This window comes from Micropterus dolomieu, linkage group LG03 (assembly GCF_021292245.1).
Source record: "Micropterus dolomieu isolate WLL.071019.BEF.003 ecotype Adirondacks linkage group LG03, ASM2129224v1, whole genome shotgun sequence".
NCBI lineage: Eukaryota > Metazoa > Chordata > Actinopteri > Centrarchiformes > Centrarchidae > Micropterus > Micropterus dolomieu.
Window position 1 is genome coordinate 31,592,450 of NC_060152.1, and position 5,594 is coordinate 31,598,043.

Sequence of the window (5,594 nt, forward strand, 5' to 3'; positions counted from 1 at the left end):
GGAAAATTTAGGTAGCTAACAATGAGGGAGGCCGACTTCGATCCTTAATCTACTAAACTCGGGTCAACTGTTTCTTTAACTAGCAGAAACAATGTCGTTCAGACCTTTGAATTGCTGAATAAATCTGAAATGTCTGACTAGGAGGTACAGAACTAGACCAACAGTCGCTACTATTCAGCAAAAGAACACATTCTCACACAGAGCAAATTATCATATACGTTTATTTCAGGAAAACATGCAAACCAACCGCAACTTCTGAGGAACCGACCTTCATAATATTACACGCTAAGAAGAGAAAGAGGAATGAAGGTTGAAGAGGGAAAAAAAGCATTCAGTCACTAAATGCTGACATTTAACACAATGACAGTATTTCTCCAATCAGAATAAAATGAGAAAAATATAAAATCAATCACATTTGTAGCCATACAACAATCAAATTAGTGTACAGAGCGTGGAGTTACAAAATAGACTGAAACAGAGATTGAGAAAATATGTACGAAACACAGAAGTGGCTCCGTCAAAAAGAAATGGAACATTTAATAACTTCACTTAGCCCCACAGTCTTCAGGAATTGTTTGTGCATGTATACTGCCTTGCTGCTCCCCTTTGCCCAGTGTGTTTACATTATTTCTCAGGACAATGTGAATGTTGCAAATAGAGTCTTGGCCAAAGTCTCGATCCACCACTGCACCATACATGTCCCTGGGTACAGAGAGCTAGCAATCCAGTGTGCAGTCTTCCTGCTCTAGCACAGCTGCATCTTCAGTGATCGAGAGATAATGGAGGATGGAGTAGACGACTGTGTATTTACCTAACAGGCTGTCATTAGATCCTGTCAGAAGATCGTGTGTGTGTGTGTGTGTGTGTGTGTGTGTGTGTGTGTGTGTGTGTGTGTGTGTGTGTGTGTGTGTGTGTGTGTGTGTGTGTGTGTGTGTGTGTGTGTGTGTGTGTGTCTGGCACTCATGGACCTCAAGTCTTTGGCCCCTCACTCTCCTTCGGGGCTAATGACACAGTTCCATTAACCTCTGACATAGACGAACGCAGCTCTGTGCGGAAGGAGGATGTTATCAGTAAACATGAGGCTCATCAAACACGCTGAATTGCTGTCACACACATGTAAAGACAACTACGTTTTACTTAAGGCCTTTTTTTGAAGCCAGATTCCAGTTATTCCTTCCTAAGTAAACATGTCTGAGCAAACATTTTAGTAGTCTTAATGATGAAAGTAAAAAATCATTGTTTTTGCAATAGCCTGAATATCTTTTTTGTTACCTTTTCTGTCTGTATTGTTTAGAAATGTTAACTTAGCTGACATGCTTGTGTTATTGAGCATATCAATCTGACTGAAGGACTATTTCACCATGTTTGTAAAAACACGTGATACAACAGATGTTTTTAATCAGGACGTAGTTAGTCTAACTTAGCATAAAAAATGGAAGCAGGGGGAAAAAAGCTAGCCTGGCTTGCTCTAGAATTAAAAAAATAAGTTACCAAAGCCTCTAAAGCTCACTAATTAGCATGCAGTATCTTGTTTGTAAAATCCATACCCAACAGGTTAAAACTTATATGCTGGACCTACACTGAACAAAATTATAAATGCAACACTTTTGTTTTTGCCCCCATTCATCATGAGCTGAGCTCAAAGATCTAAGACTTTCTCTATGGACACAAAAGGCCTATTTCTCTCAAATATTGTTCACAAATCTGACCAAATCTGTGTTAATGAGCACTTCTCCTTTGCCGAGATAATCCATCCACCTCACAGGTGTGGCATCTCAAGATGCTGATCAGACAGCATGGGGATTGCACCACTCAAAAATGTCCAGTTCCATCACACAGCACAATGCCACACGTGTCGCAAGTTTTGAGGGAACGTGCAATTGGCATGCTGACTGCAGGAATGTCCACCAGAGCTGTTGCCCGTGAATTGAATGTTCATTTCTCTACCATAAGCCGTCTCCAAAGGCGTTTCAGAGAATTTGGCAGTACATCCAACAAGCCTCACAACCGCAGACCACGTGTAACCACGCCAGCCCAGGACCTCCACATCCAGCATCTTCACCTCCAAGATCGTCTGAGACCAGCCACCTGGACAGCTGTTGCAATAATCTGTTTGCATGACCAAAGAATTTCTGTACAAACTGTCAGGAACCGTCTCAGGGAAGCTCATCTGCTTGCTCGTCGTCCTCATCGGGGTCTCGACCTGACTGCATTGTGATTGAACAGAGATACCGTGACGAGATCCTGAGGCCCATTGTTGTGCCATTCATCCACGACCATCACCTCATGTTGCAGCATGATAATGCATGGCCCCATGCAAGGATCTGTACACAATTCCTGGAAGCTGAAAACATCCCAGTTCTTGCATGGCCAGCATACTCACCCATTGAGCATGTTTGGGATGCTCTACATCCCACATAACAGTGTGTACCATGTCCTACCACTATCCAGCAACTGAGAAGTTGCTCACTAACACAGATTTTGACAGATTTGTGAATAATATTTGAGAGAAATAGTCCTTTTGTGCACATAGAGAAAGTCTTAGATCTTTGAGTTCAGCTCATGATGAATTGGGGCAAAAACAAGTGTTGTGTTTATAATTTTGTTCAGTGTAGTTCTTGACAAACAGTTTTTCCATCTGCTCAGCATTTCTGTGCAGCGTCTCCATTTATACAGTCATTGAGCACTGGTTTTGGTCTTTGTGCAGGCACAATGGAACCAAACCTGGCAACCTAACTGTGATGACAGGAGTCTGGGAGCTGGGTAAAGTCACTGCGTCTGGCTGTTGTTTGTCAAGAAATGGTTCCAGCATGTAAACCTTAAAGCCACAAATAGTCGCTGTCAATTTGTTTTGATGATATGATGTGTTAATTAGTGAACTTTAGAGGTGTTGGTGTGTTTTAAAATAAATACTTTGGACAGATCATGTGTAGCGGTTTCCCCTGCTTCTCATCTTAATGCTAAGTAAGGCTATTCACATCCTGACTCCAGCTCTATGCTTAACACACAGATATAAGATTGATGTCAATCTTCTCATCTCACATATGACATTAACTTCTAACAACCAAACAGACTATTGCTATACACACACATGTTATGATGGGTTACATCTATGTACATCATCAGAGTTGCTTTCAAATAAACAGTTTTAAATACATGACATATCTGTCATTTACCTTCATGGGGGCAAAAAATCAGCGCTCAACAGGTTGAGCATTGTTAGATGTTGTGACCTGCACATTTACAATTTTCTAACCTAAGTGTCATTACTCTCAGTGAGCATGATCGCCTGCCTTTTAGACAATCTTGCAACAGGTGTGAAAAAATAGAAGAGGCAGCAAAGAAGACAAAGTGACTATTCGCTCTGAACATCATCTGGTTGATTAAAGGGGATTATGAATTGCTATACCAGGAACACTAAATCAAAACAACGCTTTAAGTCACATTTCCTCGTCAGGTCAGGACTGTCAAATGACAGTTCCCAGTGTGATGTCAAACACGCCCACATAGTCAAAAGTAAACAATATTACTTTTACATGTTTCCACCATGACAGCTTAAATACATCCTAATGAAGTGTTTAGCATCCCACGTCTGACCATAAATAAACACAGCATTAAAGTGCCCTTTAAACTGTGATGTCATGCCCTTTAACTGTGATTTGTCTGCAGGGAAATCATGAGGATCAAAGAAGGTAAATAAAAAAAAAAATGTCTTGATCTTACTCTGGATTTGATTCTGGGGGTAAAAAAAACTGTTTACTTTACAATCTGGAACATTTTCATAGGTAAACACTGATAACGTTGATTCTGACCCAACAACCTGCTACTGAATACACAGACTTTGAGGCTGTGCACACACAGACACACTTACACACATGCACACATAAAATATCAGTTAGCTTTGGGGAACTTGTGAGGGATTATCAACATCAAAGTCAATAGAAATGTCAGCCTGGCTATCTTTGGAAATGCCAGCAACCCTTTGCATATCCGTACCACACAACCAATACCACACACACTGACACACACACCTGCCCCTAGCAGAGGAGGTGATTAAAGCTGCTATGGTGAGTGTGGCTTTTGATCTCCAAACATACTGGAAAGCACTTAAAGGCAAAGCCCAGTTAAGCAGCAAAAACAGATGACATCACACCCAATCAGGGTCTCCCACAGCACCTCTGGGTCCCTCCCTGCAGCGCCATCAACGAGATTAACAGGATTAAGCAAATACACCCAGCTCAGGTCGGCACTTGGGCTAAATATATTAGTAATATTCAGGCATTTTCAGGACATCTGAATGAGGTGCATGGACTATTAGGAGGCAGCACAGTCAGGAGTCTGAGGATGGGTACCAGCAAGTTCTTACATTGAATGTCTGTGTAACTCTAGTGCCCAAAAGAAAGATCTAGAGGTGTTTGTGGTAAAAAAAAAAAAACACAAACCCTAATGTTCATAATATTAACAACTTCCAAGTACCTGAGTATGTTGGCCAATCCCTCTGACTGTTGGTCCAGAGCAGGATTATATCAACAGTGGTCAGATTGCTGTGAAATTCAGTATAGGTTCTAAAGAATTCCAAGACCTCCAGACCTTTCATGTAGTGCCCCTGTCAGGAAAAGTGTTCCCTCTGACCCACATTTGGACCACAACAAGCTACAGTATCTTGAAAAGCGATCGACAAATTTCAAGACAAGATGTCTCATATTGAAACCAGGTGATTGTCATGACATTAGTTGTTCAACACGTTCATAAGGCCCAGAGCTTGTGTTGCCTTTTTCCCCATAGCACATGCACACTGAAGTCCTGAATGAAGAAAATAATTACTGATTAGGATTTAATTGTGTTAATTGTGATAGTACCAAGACTAATTTAGAAGTGTTTGTGAGGCTCTGAAAATTTCACTCATTGTTTCTCAGCTCCTTCTTTTACACTGATGCAGAGGGAATTAGTGGATTGGGGGAAAAGCTTTGGAGTCAAGTGACCTGCAGTTCAAATCGCCCCACAGTCCAGTGCTGTTCCATGGGGTTTGTGATGAATGAGTTTTATCTTTTTATTGGAGTTTGCATCAGGACAGAGTTTATATTGTCTACCATTGAAGGTACAATGTGTCATGTGCTCTCCCTCTTTACTATTGTTTTCAGCCTTTCTCCCCTCCCTTGTGCTGATTATCAGTCCCCTGTCTGTGATCTGTCTCTTTGTGTCTGTGTCTGGCTGGGCGTGGCGCTCCAATTATCCTCCTCCTGCTGCAATCCCCTGCACACCTGAATCCCCTCCACCAATCAAGACTCTGCAGTTTATCAACGGCAGCGCTTCACTCCACTCTCTGCCAGATCATTCTGTTCACCAATTTGTTACTTAAGCTACACTCAAACTCAGGCTGTAGTTTGTTGATTCCTCATGTTAACTTTTTTGCTCATGACATTATTTTTCCTTTGCTTCGGGATCTTGTCTGCGTGCTGCCTGTCCTGCTCCGCTAATCTGGATCACTTCCCCAACATCTCCAGTTACAATTTCAGAAATTAACTATTGTTTTCTTTTACCTGTCATTGTCAGAATTCTGCTTCTGAATTCTGTAGCTACTCAACAACAACAAC

The 5,594-nt window shown here is 41.6% G+C and overlaps 1 long non-coding RNA gene across 1 annotated transcript; it reads right to left on the bottom strand.

Annotated features, from left to right (window-relative positions):
* Nucleotides 1-203: 203 nt before the first annotated feature.
* On the bottom strand, nt 204-5,594 carry LOC123967814. Its single transcript, XR_006824354.1, has 2 exons — nt 3,177-5,594; nt 204-1,046 (listed from the first exon to the last, which is right to left on the bottom strand). It is a non-coding gene; the product is annotated as an uncharacterized LOC123967814 (long non-coding RNA).